The sequence below is a fragment of the Sinocyclocheilus rhinocerous genome, unplaced genomic scaffold (assembly GCF_001515625.1).
Source record: "Sinocyclocheilus rhinocerous isolate Xijiao unplaced genomic scaffold, SAMN03320098_v1.1 scaffold1013, whole genome shotgun sequence".
In the NCBI taxonomy this organism is placed as follows: domain Eukaryota; kingdom Metazoa; phylum Chordata; class Actinopteri; order Cypriniformes; family Cyprinidae; genus Sinocyclocheilus; species Sinocyclocheilus rhinocerous.
In genome coordinates, this window is record NW_015642049.1 from 666,726 (window position 1) to 680,483 (window position 13,758).

A 13,758-nucleotide genomic window follows, 5' to 3' on the forward strand; every position below is an offset into this window, starting at 1 on the left:
CCTGGTGCCATTTTGGAGAATATCCGCTGGACGTAAACAGCGTATGCTATTCTGTGTCAGATGCGTCACGCGGATATGTTGTTTTCATTCAAATCAAAGTGCAAACAACGTAGGAAACAGATCCGGCATGACTCAGCTAACACAGAACAGCATATGTTGTTTACGTCCAGCTGATATTCTCCAAAATGGCTCCAGGGTGATGCGGAGGAGACGAATTGTTGAATAAAGTCGTTTTTTTTTCCATTTGCGCACAAAAAGTATTCTCATAGCTTCGTATAATTGCGGATGAACCACTGATGTCTGTTATTTTACAGATCTCCTTGCTATGTTTCTGGACTTTCATTTCAGTTGTGTTGCTGTCTATGCAGGGTCAGACAGTTCTCAGATTCCATCAAAAATATCTTAATTTGTCTGTGACCATATTCACCGAGCTTTGATGACCAAATAATTAAAAAATAGTTAAAAGTTAACTATTAAAAAGAATAGCTGAACATAAGTTCACCAATAAAATATATTGTTTAAATTGTTACTGCCTTGAGTTATTATTTTGGAATAAGTGTAAACTGCTTAAAAACAGTAACTTGATGATATTCACGGCTTTAATAAATAGAATATTGATTACATTGTTAATGTAAAAATATAACATAGACCCCCCCCCCCAATTGTTGTTTTCTGGTAGTGTGCATTAATTACATTAATTCATTAATATGTTAATAAAGTGAAGAGCCTTGGACAAATGTAGTTGAGAAAAAAAAATGGATTAAAAATATTCTTTGTTGACAACGTGCAATATTAATGTTATAAAGCAGATTGTTCACTGGATGCTAATTATGAGTGACTTAGTTATTATTGTGTCTAAAATAAGAAACATGACAATAATTAAAGACTTGAAGACAAATATCAGTGATAAAAAAACAGTATCAGTCGATCTCTGGTGTGGTTTCAATAATCTGACCACAGTGCATCTTGAATATATTAAATTTGATTTAGTTGTGATCCTGAACAGAAAACACACGTAACCACTGATGTCACAATATCCGTTTCTCCTTCTGCTTGTTTCTTTCCACTCTCCAACTTCTCAGATTTAGCTTCCTCCCCTTACCTCATTCTCAAATCTTCTCAGCTGGGACGTACCCAGCTGAAGGCATGCATCGGGCTGCTTCATCATTTGATCCTCTCATCTCATCTGAACTCCAGTCTGTGGAGACATTTGGCACGCGGCTCGGGCCCATCTCCCTGACATCTTCATCAGGGGGGCCGAGCTGAAATGGGATCGCTCTTGTTTCGGCACAGGGCGTCGCTGCTGGGAGGCCTCTCACCCTTTCGGGAAGGTTACAACGCCCTGGTAAGCCCCACCGTGGAAAGGGAGGCAGCGGTGGCGCTCGAGGTGTTGCCAGCCAGAGGAGCTCAGCTGCGGCAGAGTGTTGGCACCAACCACTCGCCATATACCTGCACCATCCTGTGAATCTAATTGGCATTCAGTGGCTTGATAAATGAATTGGTATAATGGGACAATATACTTGACATATGTGGGGCTCTCTTGAGAAATAGGATTCATCTTTTGTACTTCACACGTCGACATGCTGCAGATACCGACACAGGCTCTTCCAAAACAGCTGCGGCCCTCACACTGACAGCCCCCTACCCATCACCTCGGCAGCCAATCAGCTCTCAGCCAGGTTCACGGCCCAATGCTTCCCTCAACGGGGGATGAGATTAGAGAAGAGAGGAGCCAAAGCTCTACCTCTTGCTTTCTCGCTTGCATTCGCAGCTGCTTCGAGGCAACCCTCGAAAAAATCCACCGGCGTCGCACAGCATTCATTTTCAGCCCTGTTGAAGCATCCAGCGATCTGTGTCACGGTTTCTTCCCGAGACTAAAGGCAGTCAGCAAATACACAAACAGAATCAACCTCATTTGTCTCAGGGGCAGTGAATAACAATGAGCACTGGATCAACACATTTGCATATCCAATGATTACAAACCTGTCACATCTGCGAGTGGGACGCATCAAGGCTCTCTCGCAGGTCGCCATGGTGATGAATAACAGACGTGATATCGCAATAAATGAGGCGGTTAGCACGCTCCTGTATTCCCCTTTTGTTTTTATTTATGTTTATTTGCTGGGAAATCATAGCGATTGCAATTAACTGAAAGCAGGACAAACAATACGAACGAACTGGTTCTCGGTGGCACTACAACTCGGAATGCAACCTTTGCGTGTTCCTGGGGTCAAAGTTCGCAGCAGGTATTTGGATTGGATGATCCGTCGCCCTATAAATGGTTCAGTAACAAGGCCTCAGCGGATGGCGGTCTGAGAACAGATGCACCATCAGAAGAACTGACCGGAATAATGACATCATATGTGTCAGTAGATCTTATAAGGCAACACAAGAGAAGCCTTTAAATCAGTGTTTGTTCATATATATGTGTGTGTGAGAGAAAACGCATAGGACAGATTCTAATTACTGTGTAGAAACAACATATGGAAACTTCATTGTCCATTTCATCCTTCAATGTGTGCCATCAAGTCGTATTTTTCTTGCTCAATCATGTTCAATAGTGGGAGGGGCTTTCTGGTGATGGGTTGATGATCTTGTTTACTGCTACCATTCCACTTCAATTAATCCAACAACATTTTGTACATGTTAATTCTGTCTTTCTGTTCTGGCATAAAACACTAAAGTTTAAAGTTTTAAAGCCTGATTTGCAACATTTCCCAATCCTGTTTCCCGCTCTTCTTCCCATAGTTTTTGTCAATACTGACATTATATCAGTAACAAAATAGCACAAAAGAAAATTTAAAGCAAGCTAGTATACTGACAGACTATTTTCAACTCGTCCCACATTTAATAAATGAACAAATAAAGAACCATCCTGTTATTTGTTCATTTTATTTATTTATTTTAGTTATTTCTATTTAGCTTTAATTTATTTTTATTCCAGTTTCAGTAAATTTAGTTCTAATATAAGTACTAGTTAAGTTATATTAGCACTAATATAAGTCCATTACCAAGGCAACATTTCTAATTCCCATTTTCAGCTAATATTTATATTTTATTTCAGCTTTATTTCAATTAACATAAGACTATTTTTAATAATTGCATTTGTTGTCATTTGAAATGGTGTGTATTTTAATGTATATTTCTTGTACTTACATTGTAAGTGCCTTTCTGCATATGTGACCCTGGAGCACAAAACCAGTCTTATGTAGCACGTGTATATTTGTAGCAATAGCCAAAAATACATTGTATAGGTCAAAATTATAGATCATTTCAAAAAGATCGACCCTCATGACATGGTTTTGTGGTCCATGGTCACATATATGAGACAAATTCAAAAAAAGTCAAAATACTTTGTCGAAACTGATATTATACCACAAATACTGCAGAATAAAATTTAGTAGAGCTTCACTTGTATTGAACCAGGAACAATGATTTATAACTTGATCTGAGCTCAAATAGGCGTCATTCATGCCAGTGGTGTGGTTGACAGACTGGTGAGTAAGAACACACACTCATTCACACTGGTACTCCTATCATTACAAGGACTTTCCATTGACATACACACACACAGAACATATCCCATGCAGCACACTGTCTCTCACTTCAAGTATACACCCCTCTTCCCTCCCCTCCAGCACCATAACCTCCCCTCAAATATCTACCGTAAACCCCTCTGGCCACTGCAACTACGTCAGTTAATGAATCAGAAAAGAAGCTGGTTACCAGATGTCCCAGCTTATTAACACACACTATGTCTCCAGTGTAGATTGTAATGGCATTCAGGGTTTAGAGAGAGAGACTGAGAAAAAAGTCCAAACCGAGAAAGATCAAAAGAGTAGGAGAAATGGGCAAAGACATTATTTTTGTTCCAAAACCTAGTGAGCTGCCAACCTAGAACTCACACCTAGCCTTCTATGGAAATACAGTCTTTTGTCCAAATTCTAAGACTAAGCATGTGTCCATCATAATCCTGGTAAAGGTAATCGCATAATGCATTGTGCATCCACAAAATGCATAATGCATCCAAGATGGTGGACAAATTCAATCAATACTGAAAGGTAATTTAAAACAAACTATTGTTTTGAATATTTGTGAGTGTGTTTTTGGATAATTTGTGAACAACATTGCTAGCTTAGCACCCCTTGTGGCAATTATGAGAATGCATTGCAAAATTAAATGGACAGTTTACCCAAAGATGAAACATTTTTTCATCATTTATTCATCCTCATGTCTTAGGACTTACTTTCTTCTGTGAAAAACAACACTGGACCCCAATTACTTCCACTGTAAAGACAACAAAAACTCCAAGATATTTTTCAAACTATCATCTTTTGTGTTCCGCAGATAACAGTCAATCATGCGGGTTTGGAAAAAAATGAGTAAATAATCACAGAATTTTCATATTTGGGTGATCTATCAATTTAAGTTTCATTATAAATTGAAGTCTGACACATTTCTAAACACATGAAATCAAGTTTGCGTGACTACGCTCTTATGTTTCGGCCTTAGAAGGCAACTGACAGTAGGCCGAACACTATCAACTACTGTAAGTTTTGGAGAGGAGCTAATGAAAAAATATGGAACATAAAATTATTTTATGGAATTGAACACCCTATGTACATAAACGAGGGATGTCATGTAGTCCTCTATCACACTATACCACTCATTGTGTGAGGCTGTAAAACTATCTAACAACCTTCTCAGAAAAGTTCCCTTGTGTGTAGTGGATTTTGAGTTTGGTCCAGTGTTTCAAAGTCATGGCGAACCAACCCGGGAGGTCAAAATGAAGTAGACAACGAGGGATTCCGGAAAGAATTGTGGTTAGTTGATGACTGTTTTCCCAGTACAAGATAAATGGCATGGCATTGCTCAACTGCAATTGCATCACTGTCCACAAAATAACATAATGCCAGTTTAACAAGTTCAATAACATGAAGTTACTCAATGACATCCATTACAGTTAGGAATGCACAGTCATAACTGGTCTATGAAGTACAGATGTTATTTTAAACCACCCCAAAGACTTACAGTAGGCCATCTTCGTTTAACAGTTTACCTTAAACTGCATGTCCAAAATAACCAGGATGGGAATCCGACCTTGCTTTGGATTCATTTAGGAATGCCCAGTGAAGCACAAACTGAAACTGCTGAGGATTTTCTAGGTCTGTATACAAAGTCAAGGATGTGAGGGGAACACTAATTAGTAATATATCAATGACCTACTTGTGTCTCGTCTAAATAAACCGGCAGTCAGCAGGATCTGAATGCCGTTTAACCCCTCCAAGCCCAAAGCTGCAATATTCCCAAAAGATTACAGCTTCCTTCCTGACCACCCCAGACCGCTGCTCTAGATGTGATATGCTTAGCTTTTGAAATCCTTTGCAAAACATCAAGAAACTGCTATATTAACCTGTGATTAAGCACTTAGGCACAGTGTTTCAATGAGGTCTGTCTTACAATGCCATTTTTTTAATGTGCATAAATGTATAAAGTACTTTGTGTCCTGAAGTGTTTCAGAAAAGAACAATATCATTATGGCTCAAAATTGGTACTAAAGTTGTCCAGTATACAAAGAGCCAAATAACAACCGTAATAATGAAGTTGGTGTGCTACTTTGTAAATGTGAGTTAAATTAATAGCTCATACCATTATTTACATTCCAAACTTTTTTTGTCTATGCAACGCCATAGGAGAAAATAACTCATTTTGCGTTGCAAAAACATGGAGCAACATGGCGTGATTTAATAATGCTAAATATTATCATTGGGTGAACTATTCCTTTAATTCTATACGGGAAGAGACTGGCTTCCTCTTTTTTTTTTTTTTTTTGTAAGGTCATGTCATGGTTATTTGTCTTAATGTAGGACACTGAGCTTTTAGAAAAGAGGAAAATAACGTGCTAAATCAGTAGCATCTGAGTCTGCAGTTGTGGTTAAATTTGCATGATCATGCAATATCATTAAACATCTTACTGTCAACCACAACTGCATTTTAGAAGAAAATTAATTACTGCCAGTAAATAATTAAGAACGTTTAGATTTGAACAATTGAATCGTAGCAAGAGTCATAAAATGCACAGCAAACACCCGCTCAGCAGTTCACCAAAATATGGAGATTATTGCTTTTATACACAAAAACAATTAAAAATGTCTTCTAGTAATTAGGTTTCTCATTTGTTCATATTTGCTGCAAAAAATATGTTTGGTACACACAACAAATCTATCCATCTTATAGACTCTCAGAAAAAAAAAGTTACAAAAGTTGTCAATGGGGCATTACCTTTTCAAAACGTACAAATATGTACCATTTAGGTACTAATAAGTACACTTTAGGTACTAATATGTACCATTAAGGTACCAATATGTGCCCTTTAGGGATAAAAAAGGTGCAAAGGTGTACCTTTTGAAACGGTACCATACCAGTGACAACTTTTGTACATTTTTTCTGAGAGTGTAGATATAAAAACTATTGCAAAAAAATAAAAAATAAACTTAAAATATGCATCTTTCCATGTGGCATTAATTCAAATCAAACAAACAAATAAACATGAAAATATGTAACATAAAAAGAATATTTTCTTCAAAGTTTCAGGTAAACACCTCAAAATTAATTGCAGAGAGGCACCAACTAGGACTACATAAACAAACTACAAAATTATTAAAGTGATCACCACATGGAAAGTCTTTTATAAGGACCTTTTGTGAATGGATTTGGTTGCTTAAGTACATTTGCAATGACTTTACAATATCCTTTCACAGTGTCCTTCTAAATGCCAAGACGACATTTGGAAATCACATCGAGACTATCAGCTTGAAAACGGATAAAGAGTGCCTGTTCTTCTGACTAGAGGACAAAAATCTTAACCACACAGCAAAGAGGTTACGAAAGCATCTTGACAGACCCTCTGTGTCATTTTTGTGTTATAAATGGCCATCATAACTTCTTCCAGTGACAATCAATCTTTTTTATTATAGAGTCAGATACCCTACAGAGACCGTACTGGATATTGAGTGCTGTCACTGTGACAGGCTAACATCCAGCTTCAAGTAATTTGTACAAATGACCATACATGCATATTTCTCCCATGTTCTGATTTTATTATACATCTCTCACCTGCTTATTTCATGCAGTTCACAGGGATTTTACACAATGGTCTCAGCCTGTCTTTTATAATTTATTTCCTGACAGCGCAGCACAAATTCGCTAAAGCATTATTCATTCGAGTGTTCATTAATTATGCAAATGAGTTGCAATTAACTAATCTCTTCATGAGACGCCATTTGCATGTTAATGAACTGCATGGTTGTGACATTATTTAATTGGGTAGATAGATACATTAAATGCACAGTGTGAGTCTCCAACTGATATTACAGTCAATGCTTTAAAACAAGTAAAAATTAATAATGTGTGTCACCAGAATTTGATCAGAAAAACACAAACGTTTATCTGCATCTTTAAAGAAAGTTTTTATAACCCTGTATTTCTTTACCAGTGTAAATAATAAACGCATACAGGATTTATGTATTACTGTAGAATTAAATGGGGCTGTAAAGTCACACTTGCCCTGGAGAGCTTCGGTTACAAGCCAGAGAGACTAAACAGTCAGGAGTCTATGCATCTGAATGAAGTGGGATATCTCCATAATCAGAGGTCTTTTGAAGAACATCTGCGTTTGGAGTGTTTGTGCGGATTTCAGCCAGGCTACTATCTCTCAGTTCTGATCTGAAGCGGTGGAGCTGCTCTCTTATTATCTCCAAGGACCTCCACCCACTAACGGACGTTTCCGTTCATCTCCTCAGCAACCTTGCTGCAGAAAAACCTCCCCCTCGACCTTCAACTGCATTGAAGTGTTCCTGTCAGTTGGGAAGTGATGTGTTTCCTCAGGAAAATAAGGATACATTATGGATCTCTGAAATGGAAAAGGTCTGGAGAACCAACAAGATCTATTACTTGGAGAAACTATTCCCATACATCTCAATGGCAGTTGGTCAGCTGGCACATGCAGCCAATTTCTGAGCCAGCCACTAACACATTGCAATTCCTTACAGGAATTCATTTCATACTTTTAAAGAGATTGTTCACCTAAAAATAAATGTTGTCATCTTTTACTCATACTCATGTATCCATTTCTTTCTTCTGCAAAACACAAAATAATTTTTGAACAATGCTGATGTTCAAACAACATTAGACTTCATTGTATGGACAAGGAAACGATGACATTTTTCAAAATATCTTCATTTGTGCTCCACAAAACAAAGTAAATCAAAGCTGTTTGGAACAACATGAGTGAATTATTAAGTATTATAGTATTAAATAGTATTAAGTGTTATTAAGTACTCCAAAGGGAAAAAAAAAAAACATGAAAATGTTTGAAAATAATGCCCTTATAATTCAATCACATCATTCCAAACCTGTTTGATTCTCTTTGTTCTATGAAACACAAAAGAAACGTTGAAGAACTTTGGGATTCAAATAACACTGGACTCCATTAGCTTACATTTTATGGATAAAAAAAATAGTCCTTTTACAAAATATCTTCTTTTGTGATCCACAGAACAAAGGTAGCCAAACAGGTTTGAAATGCCATGAGTGATTTATTAAGAGTGATTTATTAAATCTCAGCATTTCTACTTTTAAATGGCTGAGACAATGGAGAAGTAAGCTCTTTGCTCACATATTGGCATAATTATGGAATATACCAGCAAAACCCTGAACTATTATTTGCATTTGATCATCATTCAGCAGCACATATTGTAAATATTGGCTAATATAAATTTCACTCTTGGTGTGAATAGACCATTTGTCAGTCTGCTTTTTGACCATAGTTGAAACTAAACATGCAACTTAAAAATCTAGAAAGTAAGAAAGCCCTTTTCAGACGTTTCGCATTCAAGTGAAGTGCTGGAAATGACTTGGCTTGCCAAATGAACCCTGACTTCCTGGGGGTTTGGAAAAACCTGGCTGAAATCACCTCTCTCCAGATATCAACGAGGTCTGCGCCGTGACGTGTGGATGCATAATTAGCAGCAGCATGAGAGCGAAGTGGTATTAATTATTACGATTAAAACATTAGCCATGCAGCTCATGCGTTCATTGTGATGAAATGGGCCTGCGTTCCCCTGACCTACAAACCACTGTGCACAGGCAGCAGAAGGAAGATGCGTAATTGTGTTTCCAGTTCTCCTTAAGACGCTGGCATAATTAGTGTGCTTCTCGCCCGAAAGAATAGAGGTGATTTGGAAATTGTCCAAATTGCAAGCCTTAATGAAAACGCGCTGTCGGTGAAGGGTAGTCTGTCAAAGGAAGCAAACTTCTCTAGGGCGAATGCATTCGTGTGACTTGGCAGTGTTTAAATGGGATCTAGCGGTCCCGTGAGACGTGGAAGACAGGGTGTTTTTTTTTTGGTGCTGGATTTGGGGCTAAACTAAACAGATTTTGAGCCAGAAGGGCTCTGCACTTAAAATTTAATGAAACCATGCACACACAATGAGGAATGAGTGTATGCACATAGTCCATGTACTGTGCTTACTCACTGTGCTTTCCCCCTAAATAAATCCAAAATGCTCCATCAGAACAAATGGCTTTTATCTTCACTGATGTCCCTCTTGATCAAACGGCACTCTCTGAAATCTGAGTTTATTAAAGAAAGAAAACCCACTAGAGGCCATGCATTACAGTGCAGCCGCGATGATAATGCTATAAAAGATAATAATGTTTGATAAAATTTATTATTGACCTTCATGTTCTGTTTGGGGTCTCATTGACTGACTCAATTTTAATTTCAATTTTATTAAACAAATATGTTTTAAAAACCCTCATCCGTCCCTCGGGTTATTTTGACCCGAAACTCATTTGTAAAGATTTTTTAAAAATCGAGCGTTGATCGTTATGGTATGAGACTTTGTTACTTTTGTCACACTTGAACCGGGAATACACGAAAAAATTTTTTTAGTGAATTCGAGCAGTTTCAGTGGGTACTATAAAAAAAAAAGTATCAAAAGTGTCCCTCGCGGGTCATTTTGACCTGCCATTGGAAAAGCATGGAATTTACGAAACAACTGTGGATTTTTTTTTATTTAATTTTGTCACGCTTGACCATGGAGCACACACACAAAAAAAATTAGTAGATTTGAGGATTCTATGTTGGTGTAATAAAAAAAAGCAACAAAAGTGTCCCTCGCGGGTCATTTTGACCCAGCCATAGGAATGAATGGAATGTCCGAGAAAAAAAACACAGCATTATTTTATTTATTTGATTTTTTTTACTATACAAAATCTGACACAATCCAGAAAAGATGCATACCCAAACAAAGAGCTGAGACTGCAGAATGTCCCCAATGCACAAAAAACTCACATACCCACACACATGGCACATGCACTCCCATTGAAACACATTATAGCATGTATGATGTTTCTGCTGGGAAATGACTGTCATTTTGAATTTTTTTTTACTTAACAGTTAAATTTGAGTGATGGGGTGGAGACCAATGAGTTTATATGAATTTAACTAGCCCGAATAAAAAAAAGACATCGGCTGAGCTTTACTGTGGACAAATTAGCATGATCAGCAAAAACTAGTTGCATATAGGGATGTAATGATTCACTAACCTTGAAATTCACAATACAGATTACATGATACAATTTTCTGACAATTTATTTATATATATATATTTTTTTTACAAAATAAATATTTACTATGCTTAACACTACCGTTTATTTGTATATATGTTGGTAAGATATTAAAAAAAAAAAGTAATATTGTCAAATATTATTAAAATTTAAAACGAATGTCACATGATCCTTCAGAAATCAATCTAACTTACTGATTTTCTGCACAAGAAACATTACTTATTATTATCAATGTGGAAAACAGTTGTGCTGCTTAATATTTTTGTGATGCATTTTTTCCCCAGGATTCCCAGGAACAAAATTTATTTGAAGTAGAAATATTTTTTAACATTTCTAACTTTTGCTCAATTAAATGTATTTATGTGGAATAAAAGTATTTATTTCATTCAAAAATTATTTCAGTGGTAGTGTGTGTATATTTAAATACAATTAAAACACACAAAACTGAAACATATTTGTTTATTATAATTAAAAATAAACAACCACAAAAAATCTATGGTCAATTTCAAAGTACAGCAAGCCTATTCATTTTGGCTGTGTGAATTATCCAGAGGCATTGAATGAGGATGAATATGTAATGACTTTAAATGAAGTAATCGGCTTTTGAAAATAAAGATGTGAACTGGATTAATCACCGCAGAAATCAAGAAAGTGCCCATGAGCGCAGCAGCGCCCAATGAAAGACAGTTTCAGTTTAATGCTAAAAAATTTACATAATTTATCCACCCTTCTGAAAGGGCCTCAGCTTGGAGACCAGCTTGAAAAAAGCACCATAATAAAATGCAAACACTCGTATGCGCAGGCAGTGATGAGTTTCACTTAAGGAGCTATGCACTAATGAATATGCTCTAAACATAACCCGCAACTCTCTAGTTCTGACACCTACCAATTAACACTCCCTAGTATAAAGCCTTCCATTACCAATAAACTGAGCAGGCAAAACACTGCCGTGGCTCCCCTGTAATGGAAAATAATTGAAGAGTTAAGTGGGTCTTATTACTTATCCACCAAGACTCTGCATGCTAACACACACTAGCGAATATCGGAGTTCATTGCCTAAAATGCCTTTGAAGATCATTTAATTGGCCCCCAACCGATGATTATTCATTAGCTAGCCATTCGGAGGTCGATATCCAGCTCTTTCTTTTTGGAAAAATAATGGAGAATCTACAAAGTAACAGTGCCGCATGCTAGCTCTTTTTACACAAAGGACAACTGAAACAGGTTGTTGACAACATGGCACTGACATGGAAGTGGCTGCTACCCATATTTTTACAAGTAAAGCTTGGAAAATAAAAATATGACATAACCCTCAAGAGGAGGCTAACAGTTCACTTCTGAGCTTTAAAACGGTCGTAAGATCATTTACATTTATTCGATCAACTTACAGTGCATTTAAGGCGTACATATCATTTGATAATAATTAAATCTATACCCATTGCTAGTTACAGCTACGGGAAAATCAAGGGAAGACATATGGCATCATTGTAGACAAACATTATAAGTTAGTCTTACAACAATCCTAAACATGCATTTTACCACCAGATACAAAAAACAGTGCATGAAAGCTTAGGGTGTAGTCAGTTTATTAGCAATGCAGTAGTCATTGAAAGCCCAATTCATTATAGTCATCTAGGGACTTTCAGATGGCTACTTGCCAATTCCCAAAACACAGGCTTGCCTACATATACTAGCCGTCTGTGGTATCATGCTCTATTGCATAAAACATAGACAACACAGAAGGATTCTGACTGATATGACAGACCAACACAATGATAACTCATTTTATTCACATCATTGTCATTGTTACCACAAATATTTGCTGGGTCTATTTGTTTTCAGCTGATCTCAGTACTCGGTAGAACTGCTTGGGAGTCGCTTGTGATTCACAGAATCACTCTTATTTCATGAGAAAAATCATAACTACTGGAAAGTGGAAATTACAAGAAAAAATATAAAATTAGTCTATAACAAGATGTCATGTTCTTGGCAGACAACTACTGAGTAAGTCAGGGCACTTCCCTTTGCTCATTAAGACTGACGTGTTTTTTTTTCCACAAAATGGATGTCAATACTTTTAATTATTGAATTTTAGTACAAAAATGGTTGGTAATCATTCAAACAGTGGGCCGGAAAACTACCTGTACAGGGAAAAATAAAAGCAAAAATAAAGCAGGCTCAAAATAAACAGGTGCACCACACATTGCATAAAGCGGAACAATAAAAATAATGGCATCCAAACGGATTTTAAACACACCAAATGCAACTAAAGTTTATTATGACATTTTAAACCATCTTTCAGCAAACTGACATATTTTCTAACAGAGACAAATTACCAAAACAAGACAAAATCCATCAAATACTCACTGATGTTTGTTCTGCTGGTTTCCCTCCAATATGATGTCACTTCCTGCATGGGGATGTCAAGGAAGTGGAAGTGTCTTTTGTTATATTACAAAAGACAAACAGGATGGAATAAGACAGAAAAATGACACACACACACACACAAACAAATATCTATAAAATGATGCCCAGTTAAAACAATATTCCCAAGAAAATATATACTTTGTTTTGTTTGGAAACATCTGCTTTACCAAAACATAGATAGATAGATAGATAGATAGACAAGCAGTTGATATATATTTAATGTGAATGATACAATACATACATGGAAATGATCCAGTAATTCAAACATTATAATTATAAAATTATATTCAAGCTTTTTTTTAAAGAAAAGCTTTAAGAAATTCATAAAAAACCTAATAAAAGTGGACTAAAATATATAAGATTAACATACCAATAATCACATTTCCTCTCTCTCTCTCTCTCTCTCTCTCTCTCTCTCTCTCTCTGGACACACACAAAAAAAGTTGTTTTATGGTATTAACATAAATTATAATTTAAATAAATTAAATGACATTTATTTAGGTGTGACATTTTCTAAAAATTGTCATTCCTTTTCCACACAGAGGCTTTGACCAGATGCAGCTGTCACAGGTGCATTTATTTTGCCCAGTATGTTTCGCTTGAGTTTGACAGTGATTTTCATCTTTGCTTGGTTGTTGTTGCCCTGGCTCGCCCCGGTGCTCCGGCAACAGATGTGTGCTGCTGACTCAGTTTCCTCAG

At 36.7% G+C, this 13,758-nt stretch overlaps 1 long non-coding RNA gene across 1 annotated transcript in view; it reads right to left on the reverse strand.

Moving 5' to 3' along the window:
- LOC107755367 (uncharacterized) overlaps positions 1 to 13,060 on the reverse strand; it is a 16,873-nt gene extending 3,813 nt beyond the window's left edge. The window contains exon 1 of the long non-coding RNA XR_001641684.1: positions 13,000 to 13,060. This is a non-coding gene — a long non-coding RNA (uncharacterized LOC107755367). The remainder of the gene's footprint in view (positions 1 to 12,999) is intronic.
- Positions 13,061 to 13,758: the final 698 nt, after the last annotated feature.